Below are 14594 nucleotides of genomic sequence, written 5' to 3'. Positions count from 1 at the left end.
ATATATAATGAACATTAATTTCTCTGTCTTCTTCTTGGAGTTACGTGAGAAGGGTAGCCTGTGACGTGATATTGTATGCTAGCGTGGCATTCTTTTGTTAAGTTTGTAAGAGGGACACCATTAGGCAAGATTGTTAAAAAGGTGTGTATTACTCAAATTGTTTAAATGTTTGAATATAGTTATTTAGTGAAACCTTGCATTATGATTCATGTCAAGCTTGCCTGGTATTTTATCCCATCCCTTTAAGATATTTTCAGTTGGTTAAATATTATTCGTGGTGCAGAGCGGCGCTACGAATGAGCCAGCCGCTGCCGCGGTTCATTTAAATTGCAGTACATGAAACCTATCATACCGCAAAGAAGCGGTCAGGTAATAGTGAAGTGAAAAATTATTTCTTTCAGCTTTCGAAGTTGCAGAGCAGCAGATTTTATGATGTGCTTTACAGGCTGACGCGGGCTGCTAATAATATAATACTAATAGTGAAAAGAGATAATTTATTTTCATCACATGAAAGAAATCTTGCTGTGCGTAGTTCTGGTCTGGCAACCTTATAGTAAAAATATTATATTTCTCCGATAATAGTCTCATGTTCTCGGGTTAGCCGTGATACTTATTATTGTTTTACTATTAACAAAAATCCACTGCAAAATTATGATGCTGAACAATCATTACGTACTATAACTGCTTTAATAGAAAGCCAGATACAGAACAATAGGAACATAATACATTTTCTTTTGTTGAAAATTAGTGATCCAAAGAAAGGCATAGCACAGCACCGCTAAAAGGTATTTCGAGTCTCTTTTCGTAGTAACATATCTCATTTAATATATGAGATGTTACGCGAATAATAATAATAACAAGAATAAGAATAAAACAAAGCAAAATAAAATAAATAAAAAAAGAACAGAGAAGCGAAACTAGGCCAGAGAGGTGAAAAACAGTCTAGTGGCAGACGCTACAACAGAAGCGTTGTGCATCACAGAAAGGTTCACTATTGAAATTTCAAGACAATACTTTCCGGAAGGAAGGAAGATTGGCTTTAACGTCCCGTCGACATCGAGGTCATTTGAAACGGAGTACAAGCTCGTATTGTGCCAAAGATGGGGGAGGAAATCGGCCTTATCCTTTCATGAAAAAGAAACGACGACAACTTAAACATTAGTGTCAGGCAATATTTTGTGTAATGTAATATCTTGTACAGACATCTTTTATTAACCTGACACGTTCCACATCATTACGAAGTGTCGTGTTCATGATCTATGGAACAAGTATTAATTTAATCTAATCCCTAATCTAATCATGGAACCATCCTTGCATTTTCCTGGAGCGATTTAGGGAAATCATGGAAAACCTAAATCTGGACGGCCGGACGCGGGTTAGAACTCTCGTTCTCCCGAATGCGAGTCCAGTGCGCTAACCACTGCGCCACCTCGCTCGGTAGTACTTTCCGGGAAGGGTGTAAGACATATTGATTCCTCCCAATACATCACACGAAATGGTCACGATGAGAAAATTCGAGAAATTAGAGATAATACAGAGGACTACCGACAATAATTCTTCCCACAAGCCATTCACGAGTGCAACATGGAAAGGGGGGGGGGGGGGGGAAATCATTTAGTGCTACCAGAAGTACGCTTTCCCTATACCGTCATGTGACTTGCGGTATGTTGATGTAGATATAGATGCCCTCTTGTTCCAAGAGCTCCACCTGCGCAGTTAGATGGCTCTAATCACTTTGGGACTTAACATCTGAGGCCACCAGCCCCGTAGAGCTAGAACTACGTGAACCTAACTAATAACATCACACACACATCCATGCCTGAGGCAGGATTCAAACTTGCGACCGTAGCAACAGCGCGGATCCGGAATGAAGTGCCTATAACCGCTCGACCACAGCGGCCGGTGTGTTAGATGCAGTCGCGCAATCTCATCTATAAAAATGAAGTCAAGGTGTAATGCAACCCTTGTAACGCTGGAAATGCATATCCTCCTTTTTCCATCTATTGCACTTTAAATTCGTTTTCCTTATTTTTCTTACCTGAATATATGACATTTCTGTGTCTTTGTATATTGTAATTGTTTTACTATTTGTATATATATGCATTTATGTCGATGTATAATTGGTTTGTTTTGTGAATATTATTAGTATTTATACGCTGGGTCTTGCCTAGGGAAAACTGCTATCGAACGATTACATCGATAGGTCGTGTGAAGAATCAAAGTGTGTAGGATCTTTGGTAATGTTAACTCTGCCGCGTGGAGCGCGGGCAGAGAGAGTCTGGCTGGAGTAGCGAGTGGAGCAGGTGTGTTGTGTGAAGCTCCCGCGAGTTGCCGCGCTTTCGGGGTTTGGCAGCATGTAATTGCGCTCGACTTGCGATGATAGTTTCTGACATGGTGTCGCGGACGGGAGGCATTAGCTGGCGCACATCAAGAGCCCGTTTCGTCTGGTGACCGTGTCGAGAAGAAGGCGCGCCAACATCCAGCTTCTGCAACAGCGACGGCCGACAATGAGTGACTGTCGCCGCCTCCTCGATCGACGGCTTCAAACCTTCAATCAACCAACAAGGAAGACTGGAAGCACGTAAAGTTTTAGAACTGTATGGCAGACCTCAGCTTTTCAAACTGTACCATTTTCGTAACTATAATTACAGCAACTTAGCTTGAACCTTTGTTGCTCATTGTCCCAATTGCATTATCAAGCAGGGTCCCTTCCTTTTCCGGAATGAACCCGAGTGTCGTTGAAATTCAAACGCCAGCATCATTGATTTCACTGCTTTAATTTCAAAGTACAGTTAAGGTATTCATAGCTGGCTACAATATTTAGTGAAATCTTCTCGGGTGATCAGCCGAGTAAAGGCGTCGTCTTCTCGCAACGTTTCGAAGGGTTTCGTACCCATCATCTTCAAGCGAAGATGATGGGTACGAAACCCTTCGAAACGTTGCGAGAAGACGACGCCTTTACTCGGCTGATCACCCGAGAAGATTTCACGAATGGAATACGCCGAGAAAGTCTCAAATCACATTTTACAATATTTAGATTACACAAGCACAAATTAAGAGTGCGAGTTTTGTTACCATATTTTAGCTTACCTGTGACTGCAGCTCAGCTTGGTACGTTCTAAATTTTACTATTGTTAATTGTTCAGAGTCATTTCATTCAAGTTCAAAGTTAAATCTCTTATTTCTAAATTGCGTAGATTCAAGTAGCTTTTGAAATGATTGTTGAGGTAGTCCAAGACTAACCGTATTTTACTGAATTTCGATGTGCTTCAGAAAGAAAGCTCACCATTAACTTCAGTCACTAAATTAACTTTCGATTTTCCTGTTTTATTAATTCTGTTGCTAAATTAAGTCAGAGTGTAGCGAAATTTATTACTTCTGACAAACTTTCAGTTTTCACACTGCACATGTCAACCTTCAGTTGCCACGCTTCTAGTGCTAATTATATGTGTAATAACCTTTCTTTTTCAGTTACTATAGTAATTGTCCTTAGGACTGGCAACCGTAATTTCCCCCAAATCTCAATATCTAATTACCGCTAGTTAATTGTTAACGTAACGGCCGCACATTTACTTTCTTTATTAACTTTACCCTTTTTCAAAATTAATGTCCACCAGTTTCATTAGCACTTTTCCTTTCATTTAGATGTAACCCTTTCCTCCCTCTTTACCGACAGATTAACTTCGGTGGCGATTGCTTTTCCCAAATTTCCATTAGGTACACGCGGTTTAATTTTTCACTGTCACTAGGGCCGATAAGTGAGGGAGAGGTTACACCCTGAAAAGACGCACGTTAGGAAGGAGTGAAGTTACACAGTGACGTCGACGGGTGGCTGTGCCGTGTTCCAAGGCTTGGCGGTCTGTAGGCCCGTGTGACGTTATGTCGCCCCCCCCCCACCCACTGCATAATACATGGACCACGAAAACGATCTTGTCGACAATGTAGATGTCGAAAACGATGACAGAGGGATAGAAAAACAATTAAATTCGCTCAAAAGAGGAAAGGCAGCTGGACCTGATGGGATACCAGTTCGATTTTACACAGAGTACGCAAAGGAATTTTCCCCCCCTTCTTGCAGTGGTGCACCGTAGGTTTCTAGACGAGCGTAGCGTTCCGAAGGATTGGAAAAGGGCACAGATCATCCCCGTTTTCAAGAGGGGACGTCGAACAGATGCGCAGAACTATAGACCTGTATCTCTAAAGTCGATCAGTTGTAGAATTTTGGAACACGTATTATGTTCGACTATAATGACTTTTCTGGAGACTAGAAATCTACTCTGTAGGAATCAGCATGGGTTTCGAAAAAGACGATCGTGTTACACCCAGCTCGCGCTATTCATCAACGCGACTCAGAGGGCCATAGACACGGGTTCCCAGGTAGATGCCGTGTTTCTTGACTTCCGCAAGGCGTTCGATATAATTCCCCACAGTCGTTTAATGAACAAAGTAAGAGCATATGGACTATCAGACCAAATGTGTGATTGGGTTGAAGAGTTCCTAGATAACAGAACGCAGCATGTCATTCTCAATGGAGAGAAGTCTTCCGAAGTAAGAGTGATTTCAGGTGTGCCGCAGGGGAGTGTCGTAGGACCGTTGCTTTTCACAGTATACATAAATGACCTTGTGGACAACATCGGAAGTTCGCTGAGGCTTCTTGCGGATGATGCTGTAGAATATCGAGAGGTTGTAACAATGGAAAATTGTACTGAAATGCAGTAGGATCTGCAACGAATTGACGCATGGTGCAGGAAATGGCAATTGAATCTCAATATAGACAAGTGTAATGTGCTGCGAATACACAGAAAGAAAGATCCTTTATGATTTAGCTACAATATAGCAGGTCAGCAACTGGAAGCAGCTAATTCCATAAATTATCTGGGAGTAGGCATTAGGAGTGATTTAATATGGAATGATCATATAAAGTTGATCGTCGGTAAAGCAGATGCCGACTGAGATTCATTGGAAGAATCCTAAGGAAATGCAATCCGAAAAAAAGGAAGTAGGTTACAGTACACTTGTTCGCCCACTGCTTGAATATGGGATCCGTACCAGAGAAGGTTGATAGAAGAGATACAGAATATCCAACGGAGAGTAACGTACTTCGTTACAGGATCATTTAGTAATCGCGAAAACGTTACGGAGATGATAGATAAACTCCAGTGGAAGACTCTGCAGGAGAGACGCTCAGTAGCTCAGTACGGGATTTTGTTGAAGTTTCGAGAACATACCTTCACCGAGGAGTCAAGCAGTATATTGCTCCCTCCTACGTATATCTCGCTAAGAGACCATGAGGATAAAATCAGAGAGATTAGAGCCCGCCATAGCAATACGGACAATCCTTCTTTCCACGAACTTTCTAGCAGATTAAAACTGTGTGCAGGACCGAGGCTCGAACTCGGGACCTTTGCCTGTCGCGGGAAAAAGGTCCCGAGTTCGAGTCTCGGTCATGCACACAGTTTTAATCTGCCAGGAAGTTTCAAGGTATTGGTCGTCGGGCAAAGAGATCACCCCATGCAGTCGCCGTGCTACTCTGCGGCGTGCAAAAGCACGACTTGCAGTCCTGTTACATTTAGTTGCAATTGTTCCCGCAGTTTGACGCTGGGCCTTTTATGTCTGTTGCAGAATTTAGCGTCATCAGCTGCTGTAGCTGTGCGTGGCCGACAACCTCCGCTCCTTCATGAAGGAGTGCCTGTGGCTCGGAATTCCTCCGATGCTCGTGAAACAGTGTGGTTATTGATACCAAACTCCTGGGCTTCACTCGGCGCAATTCGTCCTTCTTCCATTTTTCCGATTATTCCTCCCCATAGGAAGTCATCCAAACGTTGTCTCTGGACCACGTTGTAATGAAGAACGCCAGATGGGTGCACTCTAACTGCTCGCCGATTGACACTCTGTCTTTCCCCAATCCTTCAAGCGTCTCGTGTTGCGTGGCCAGTCCCATTTGGCTTTGTAGTCACGCTGGCCTCGTGGCACGTGTCCAACACACTGTGCACGACTGGGAGACTTCCCTCGCATTTATTCATTTGCACAGAGTTCGTAACATATGTTACTTGATGTAGCTCGTATCTAAATTTGCAGCGAAGTGTCTATTGTGGTCTTACTACGACAATATCTGATTCTGGAATCTCTGTGAGGCTGTGATGTATTTTTCAAGGTAGTATCTTCCCGTGTGGTTTATGAACAGTGTATTCTCTTTTACCAGCTGTTGTTTTTTGTAGAAATTCATTAGTCCATCTCTTGTCTCATTTCACTACGAATCCTATATTTTCCCGTAACATCATATTCAGTTCTTTCCCTAGGACTGAGTCCCAGTCCCCTATGATAACCATTCACATACCGATCTACGTGTCCAAATCCCTCCTACTCTCTCTCTCTCTCTCTCTCTCTCTCTCTCTCTTCCCCTTCTTCCACTGTGTGTAGTGCTGTCATGATTACGTCAATTGTTGGCGTTTGTTTCATCACGATTGTAATGATAACAATCCTATAGTTCAAAGTGTGGTGTCACCGCCAGACACCACACTTGCTAGGTGGTCCATTAGTACATGTCGGACCCGCGTGTCGCCACTGTCAGTAATTGCAGACCGAGCGCCACCACACGGCAGGTCTAGAGAGACGTACGAGCACTCGGCCCAGTTGTACGACGACTTTGCTAGCGACTACACTGACGAAGCCTTTCTCTCATTTGCCGAGAGACAGTTAGAATAGCCTTCAGCTAAGTCCATGGCTACGACCTAGCAAGGCGCCATTAACCATATCTGAGAGTCTCACTTGTATTATCAAGAGCGATGTACCACAAGGATGAATTAAAGTTAAGTATTAAAGAAGCTACGTACTTTTCTTTATAGCATTCATATCGTATCCTGTTTCAGACCTCACGCAAGCCGGCGTGAGTTAACGAGTGCATTTCGGCTACTTCCGAGTGGCGTGGTTGTCTTGCAACGCCACAACACAAAGTAACAGCTCAAAGTAAGTGATACTAACCTACCATCCCATTCATAAAGATAACTACTCCGTTTATACCATTTTCTGCTGCTGTTGATATTACCTTATGTTTGATTATAAATCTACATCTCTTTCCATTTCACTTCACTCACCACCATTATACACCCCCAGTGTTCAATGAAAAAAGTGTCGACTACTTTGGAAATGATAGTACTCGTCGAAGCACAAAAATAAGTCCAAGAAGTTTGGGTCCGGAAATGCATAGTTTCAGAGATACGTTCAATAAACTTGAATCCGGAAATGCATACTTTCTGCGATAAACACGTGTTTGTAACAGGTGTTCAGCGTGGCGTCCATCCCTCTGCCCCCGGCATTAGGAATGATGTACCCTTTAAAGTACACTCGGTTGTTGTTGTATCTGCTGGCACGCACTCAACACGCGACCCTCTAATGTCAGCACATCACTGATTGGTGTGGCGTAGACCAACTCCTTCAAGTGTCCCCATAACCAAAAGTCTAACGGATTGAGATCTGCGGAACGAGGAGGGCCCTCCTCCATACTAATCCAGCGATCATGAAATGTCAGCCTCAGACGTTCGCGCATATTGTGACGGAAGTCTGGTAGTGCGTCATCATGCATGGACCAGATTTAAATTCGTTGCCGCAATGGCACAGCCTCCAGCAAGCTAGCCAATACCTTAATGAGAAAGTCCGGATAATACTCCCCTTTTTTGGTAGCACGTATGTCCCCATTAATCGCCAAGTACGCCTGCCCATACGTTGACGTAGAATCGGTGTTGATGCCTTCTTTCCTATATTGCTTGGGGGTTTACATCTGCCCATACATGCTGGTTGTGGAAATTCACAGCACCGTGTCTTCTGAACTCCGCCTCAATGGTAAATAAAATCTTGGATGTGAGCGGTGGATCTGGAGCACTCCTTCTGCAACAGCCATTGATGATCCTGTCGTCTTAGGGCCTGAACGCGCTGTAGGTTATGTGGGTACAGCAGCTGTTCATGAATACCCCTCAGACAAGAGAGTGAGAGACAGCTTCTGCTGCTGCTAACCGTTGCACACTGGTCCCATGTGTTTCTTCCACCGAGCGTAGCACACGCTCCTCCATGCCAGTCATACGGACTGTGTGGGGGCTTCCGCTGTCAATCTTCCGAGGTGCAAGGTTACTTGAGACCCTCAGACGCTGAAAAAGACTGTCGAACAGCTTATAAGAGGGCGCTCTGCGCTGTGAATACTTTTCAGCGTAGCAGGCTCGTTCATGCAGACTAATTCCACTTGCTAAACCGTATCCGCCTTTTCATTTGTCGATTAGCAGGCTTCCATCACTAACAAGTCGTGGAAGAGCTGAAATGTAAAGGTACTACACCATTTGCACATACAGACAGCGCAACACGAGTACACACTTAAAGTGCATCCACTTTTGGTACCATGGAACGTACCTCGGGCTAACAGTACTGTACGGTAAAGCACACAAACACGACGTAGCCTAAAACACGAACCACGCAACTGATTGCAGACCGCGTAATGGTAGGTAGAGCACTGTAAGACATAATACGCTGCCGACACATTTGACAGAGCACCAATGCGATTACTGTGCTAAATATCTTCAGCCAAGCGTCGCGCACCCCTTCCTATAAACACGTGCTTATATCGGAAAGTAAGCGTTTCCGGCCCCATGTTTATTAAGACTTATTTGTCTTGTTTCGATGAGTACTACCACCTCGCAAAGTATTCGACACTTTTTTTTTTAACATCCTGCACACGGGGTATCTCTCCTAAGAGTTTTCAGGCTCATTTTCTCTAATGCTTCGACATATATCTTCAGTTTCCTTTTTGCAACGTGTAGCTTGAGTCAGCCCAAACAGATAGTGCTGATCATCTCTTTCATTCGACGCCCAGCATCAGCTAAAAGCGTCAGTTTGTGTCCAGCTACAAACAGAACGATTTTTAAAGCGAAATTTGACGTGCCCATTCGATAGAGCCTCTCCAGATTAGTCTAGCGCGGTATCTGTTTTATAGATATGTGTTAACAAGGACAGCAGAACTCGAAGCGACAGCACTGCCCTGGCCGGGGCTGACTGCTGCCGCCAAGCATGCAGCGCTACTGAGTCGCTGCTGGATTACTGCTTACTCTCGGTGTTTTACGGTACCTGTTAAAGCAAATCGCTCAGATGATTATCGGATTAGAAAGAATTGACAGCGCTTTATCGAATGATCACGTATAATACTGAGTTAAAAATAATGTTGTTTGTTATGGAAACAAACGGACGCTTTCTGTTGGCACTGGGGGTCGCATGGAAACGTGACGGGCAACAGTTGTTTGGGTTGACTCCAGATACTCAGTGAGCGAAATTGCAAACATCTGCCGCAACAGAAGCGAAAATGCACCTGACGGCTCTTAGGAGAGCCGGCCACTGTGGCCGAGCGGTTCTAACCGCTTCAGTCTGGAACCGCGCTGCTGCCTCGGGCATGGATGTGTGTGCTGTCCTTAGGTTGGTTAGGTTTAAGTAGTTCTAAGTCTAGGGGACTGATGACCTCAGTGCTCCCATAGTGCTCAAAGCCATTTTAATTTTGAACTCTTAGGAGAGATATACAGACTAACGCTTTACAGTAGCCTTTCCACATTTTCTACCTCCCCTACCATATTCATACATCTTACTCACCAGATGGTAGAGTTTTGTCAGGACTGGCTCTCCCAAGGCTGTCAGTAGTTCTAATGGAATGTTGTCTACTCACGGGGCGTTGTTGCGACTTAGGTCTTTCAGTGCTCTCTCAAATTCTTCATCATATCTTCCATCTTTCATGGAGGAACCCTGGAGATACTAAAAGGTATCAGATAGATTATATAATGGTAAGACAGAGATTTAGGAACCAGATTTTAAATTGTAAGACATTTCCAGGGGCAGATGTGGACTCTGACCACAATCTATTGGTTATGACCTGTAGATTAAAACTGAAGAAACTGCAAAGAGGTGGGAATTTAAGGAGATGGGACCTGGATAAACTGAAAGAACCAGAGGTTGTACAGAGTTTCAGGGACAGCATAAGGGAACAATCGACAGGAATGGGGGAAAGAAATACAGTACAAGAAGAATGGGTAGCTTTGAGGGATGAAGTAGTGAAGGCAGCAGAGGATAAAGTAGGTAAAAAGACGAGGGCTAGTAGAAATCCTTGGGTAACAGAAGAAATATTGAATTTAATTGATGAAAGGAGAATATATAAAAATGCAGTAAATGAAGCAGGCAAAAAGCAATACAAACGTCTCAAAAATGAGATCGACAGGAAGTGCAAAATGGCTAAGCAGGGATGGCTAGAGGACAAATGTAAGGATGTAGAGGCTTATCTCACTAGGAGTAAGATAGATACTGCCTACAGGAAAATTAAAGAGACCTTTGGAGATAAGAGAACCACTTGTATGAACATCAAGAGCTCAGATGAAAACCCAGTTCTAAGCAAAGAACGGAAAGCAGAAAGGTGGAAGGAGTATATAGAGGGTCTATACAAGGGCGATGTACTTGTGGACAATATTATGGAAATGGAAGAGGATGTAGATGAAGATGAAATGGGAGATACGATACTGCGTGAAGAGTTTGACAGAGCACTGAAAGATCTAAGTCGAAAAAAGGTCCCCGGAGTAGACAACATTCCATTGGAACTACTGACGGCCTTGGGAGAGCCAGTCCTGACAAAACTCTACCATCTGGTGAGCAAGTTTTATGAAACAGGCGAAATAACCTCAGACTTCAAGAAGAATATAATAATTCCAATCCCAAAGAAAGCAGGTGTTGATAGATGTTAAAATTACCGAACAATCAGTTTAATAAGCCACAGCTGCAAAATACTAACACGAATTCTTTACAGACGAATGGAAAAACTAGTAGAAGCCGACCTCGGGGAAGATCAGTCTGGATTCCGTAGAAATACTGGAACACGTGAGGCAATACTGACCTTACGACTTACCTTAGAAGAAAGATTAAGGAAAGGCAAACCTACGGTTCTAGCATTTGTAGACTTAGAGAAAGCTTTTGACAATGTTGACTGGAATACTCTCTTTCAAATTCTAAAGGTGGCAGGGGTAAAATACAGGGAGCGAAAGGCTATTTACAATTTGTACAGAAACCAGATGACAGTTATAAGAGTCGAGGGACATGAAAGGGAAGCAGTGGTTGGGAAGGGAGTAAGACAGGGTTGTAGCCTCTCGCCGATGTTATTCAATCTGTATATAGAGCAAGCAGTAAAGGAAACAAAAGAAAAATTCGGTGTAGGTATTAAAATCCATGGAGAAGAAATAAAAACTTTGAGGTTCGCCGATGACATTGTAATTCTGTCAGAGACATCAAAGGACTTGGAAGAGCAGTTGAACGGAATGGATAGGGTCTTGAAAGGAGGATATAAGATGAACCAAGAAAAGCAAAACGAGGATAATGGAATGTAGTCGAATTAAGTCGGGTGATGTTGAGGGTATTAGATTAGGAAATGAGACACTTAAAGTAGTAAATGAGTTTTGATATTTGGGGAGTAAAATAACTGATGATGGTCGAAGTAGAGAGGATATAAAATGTAGACTGGCAATGGCAAGGAAAGCGTTTCTGAAGAAGAGAAATTTGTTAACATCGAGTATAGATTTAAGTGTCAGGAAGTCATTTCTGGAAGTATTTGTATGGAGTGTAGCCATGTATGGAAGTGAAACATGGACGGTAAATAGTTTGGACAAGAAGAGAATAGAAGCTTTCGAAATGTGGTGCTACAGAAGAATGCTGAAGATTAGATGGGTAGATCACATAACAAAGAGGAAGTATTGAATAGGATTGGGGAGAAGAGAAGTTTGTGGCACAACTTGACCAGAAGAAGGGATCGGTTGGTAGGACATGTTCTGAGGCATCAAGGGATCAGCAATTTAGTATTGGAGGGCAGCGTGGAGGGTAAAAATCGTAGGGGGAGACCAAGAGATGAATATACTAAGCAGATTCAGAAGGATGTAGGTTGCAGTAGGTACTGGGAGATGAAGAAGCTTGCACAGAATAGAGTAGCATGGAGAGCTGCATCAAACCAGTCTCGGGACTGAAGACCACAACAACAACAACCACATCTTCCATTTCATCTGTATCTACATCCTCTTCCATTTCCGTAATATTGTCCTCAAGTATATCGCCCTTGTACAGACTACGTCATTTATATTTAGAACTTACTGCGAGCGGGTTGTGCTGGTGTTAGCACGGTAAGCACCTGCTTCACTACGTTCTATCAAGAAGTTACCCTGTTTGTTAAAGGGAGCCTAGCAGTCTATATCAGTCTGTTTTTCAGTCTGCTGCATTTTATTTTAATGGTTCAAATGGCTCTGAGCACTATGAGACGTAACATCTGAGGTCATCAGCCCCCTAGAACTACTGACACCTACCTAACCTAAGGACATCACACACATCCATGCCCGAGCCAGGATTCGAACCTGCGACCGTAGCGGTCGAGCGGTTCCCGACTGAAGCGTCTAGAACCGCTCGGCCACAAGACAGGCCATTTGAGTTTACCTGGAGCTGACTGATAGTGCAGCGTAATGTAAGCTGTATTTAGAATAAACTGTAGTATCAAGTAATGTATTCCGCTGCCTTACGCTTAAGAAAGAGTGTCATTTATCAGAAGTTGCTGCTTAAATCCGACCGGCGAGTATACTGCCGCCGTTACTTTGTACTTCTTTGTTTTGGCCTGTAAATTTTCTGAGCGGTTCGAAAACTATTTTAAGCAAAGAACGGTATCTTTGGTGGCTCATTCAGATGTGGCCGTTGTGTAATAAAGTTTATTTTCAAGCTTCAATTACTTTGAGTTGTTGGAGTGAGGACAGATTATTTTATTGTATGTGAATATTAACTCTATTTGTGCTGATATATGTTTGGTGTGTTATAGGTAGCTTATTTATTGTATTTTAAGGCCTCGAAACTGTAAGCGGGTACGTGAACGCTTTGACGTACGCTACAGTAATTTCTCTCTCCCATTCTTTGGGTAACCTATCTATTCTTCCACATTGCTCTGGTGCAACACACTTGAAAAGCGTCTATTCCCTCCTTATCTGGTCTATTTTTTGATCACGTTCCAATTCCAGTAACAGCTCCACTCCGCAGGTACACCTCATTATTGTGAAACATCAAATTGATGTTTTCACCCACTGACATCCCCTTTTGTGCAAGAACAGTGGTCTGTTCAGTTATCTGAGGTGCGCGATTACAGATGTTGGTTTGTTCTCCGAATTTGCGAGATTCGATACCTATCGAAGACATTTGGAATGTTACGATTCCTCAGGTCATAGCTCAGGAAAAAGGCACTTGCTGTGTATAATAACGTCATGACCTTAGCGTGGACATCAGGTGGTATACCTCCGGCGCCGCAGCGACGTATCAAAGCTTTTCAGAATCAGCTCAACAGAGAAAGCAGAGGAGAAAGACAAAGCTCTCCTGTGGTCGCCCATATGGGCGGCCGGTCAGTGGGTTATACAGGCAGCAGTGACGTAGGTTTCGTGCCCAGATAGAAATCGTGTTGTCGGCCCCTCCGTGAACAAAGATGGTATGAAATGCAGCTCGCTCTCTCCTTCGCAACGCCGCGAAGGCTGCCCCCGGCGCCGCTCACGTTGCAGTGGATCCTTGACTCGTGCAGAGTCTGTGGGCCTTGTACCCTCCACGTGTCTGCACTGGATTTCTGGAAGCTGGCGAACGAGGACAGGGGCCGCGCAGCCGGCGGACCCCCGGGCCAGCGCTAAGTGTGTCATCGCTATTCAGCCCGCGTGCGCGGCGCTAGGTGTGGCACCAGATACTCCAGCTGGCCTACACGGGCCCCGCTCCGCTAGCTAGCGCCGCGCGGGACCTTCGGCCGTTTCCTAAAAGCTAGTGTACCACAAGAAATAAATCCGAGGCGATAAAAGCAGCTTTCCTTAATGAACTTTTAATTAAGTTCCTCGTTTTCTCAACATTTTAGGCACTCCTTTGCCTTTTCAACTTGTTTACAGTGCAGACAAATCGAACTCCTACGGACAACAAATGATAAGCAACGAATCGAGGACAAACTACTGCCACGACTAGTCAATGACAGTATATCTTGTTCCCGCATCGTATGCGGCTGCTGTGTCACTTTATACCTCACAGAAGTGATGCATTGAGAAGTGGCATTTCTTGTAATCGAGAGATAAGTTTATGGCTCATAGATCAATCGCTCCCCAGTTTATATCATGCGTGTTACATCTACATTTATACTCCGCAAGCCACCCAACGGTGTGTGGCTGAGGGCACTTTACATGCCACTGTCATTACCTCCCTTTCCTGTTCATCTCGCGTATGGTTCGCGGGAAGAACGACTGTCTGAAAGCCTCCGTGCGCGCTCTAATCTCTCTAATTTTACATTCGTGATCTCCTCGGGAGGTATAAGTAGGGGGAAGCAATATATTCGATACCTCATCCAGAAACGCACCCTCTCGAAACCTGGCGAGCAAGCTACACCGCGATGCAGAGCGCCTCTCTTGCAGAGTCTGCCACTTGAGTTTGCTAAACATCTCCGTAACGCTATCACGGTTACCAAATAACGCTGTGACGAAACGCGCCGCTCTTCCTTGGATCTTCTCCATCTCCTCCGTCAACCCGATCTGGTACGGATCCCA

The sequence above is a fragment of the Schistocerca cancellata genome, chromosome 8, assembly GCF_023864275.1.
Source record: "Schistocerca cancellata isolate TAMUIC-IGC-003103 chromosome 8, iqSchCanc2.1, whole genome shotgun sequence".
In the NCBI taxonomy this organism is placed as follows: Eukaryota; Metazoa; Arthropoda; class Insecta; order Orthoptera; family Acrididae; genus Schistocerca; species Schistocerca cancellata.
The sequence above is the reverse complement of the archived record's forward strand: the minus strand, read 5'-3'. Positions refer to the sequence as shown.